Raw genomic sequence first — 824 nt, 5'->3', positions numbered from 1 at the left:
AGAGAGAGAGAGAGAGAGTAAGTAAGAAGCTTTAGTGTATTCATTAATGGATAAACTAACTTTTCAACTGCATTATAACCAAATAGAAAGAATAAACACTATCTAAAGGATTTTTTCTCAACCTGTTAACCCAAAAGTTGTTCTTATTAATAGCTTATAACTGTTTAACTGCTTATAATGTCTGGCTTCAGTCAATGATTTATTTGAAGAAAAAATAATAAACACTGGAGACCCTCTTTTCAAACTCTTTATTTACTTTTATAATCTCATTATTTCAAATACACTAGGGAATGTTGTGCACTTTGTCTACTACTATCACAAGAGGACAAACATGTTGGAAGTGATTTCTCACTCAATGCTGCCATCTGCTGCTGCCAGAAACTCTATAAACACTTAGGCTCTAAAACAGCATCCTCTACTACTTAGAGCTTGGAGCTGTCCAGCAGATAGCTCCCCAACAACAGTCTAATGTGGTGGCAGTAACAATATTACTGATCAGGTCAAGAGCAGCTGCAGACAGACACTCTTGATTTCTCTTCTCTGGCAACCCATGTTGACTGCCCAGAACCTGTGAGGGATGGGGCAGTTAGATGGTGTAATATGAAGGCATATTTTGTTTTCCAACAATGTGTACTTTACTGGAGCACAGAAGAAGAACAAATAAAGGGACATCAGAATAAACAGTTGGTCATGCAACATTGGTTGTAAGACGAGTTCAGATAGCTGACATAAATAAATCTGCTCACTTATTTGTGCCACGTTTACAGGTACTGCATATACACTGTATAGCCTACACTTAAAGGTACAGTGTGTAACATTCAGGA

The sequence above is a fragment of the Morone saxatilis genome, unplaced genomic scaffold (assembly GCF_004916995.1).
Source record: "Morone saxatilis isolate NCDOM2014 unplaced genomic scaffold, NCSU_SB_2.0 Contig17, whole genome shotgun sequence".
Taxonomy (NCBI): Eukaryota; Metazoa; Chordata; class Actinopteri; family Moronidae; genus Morone; species Morone saxatilis.
The sequence above is the reverse complement of the archived record's forward strand: the minus strand, read 5'-3'. Positions refer to the sequence as shown.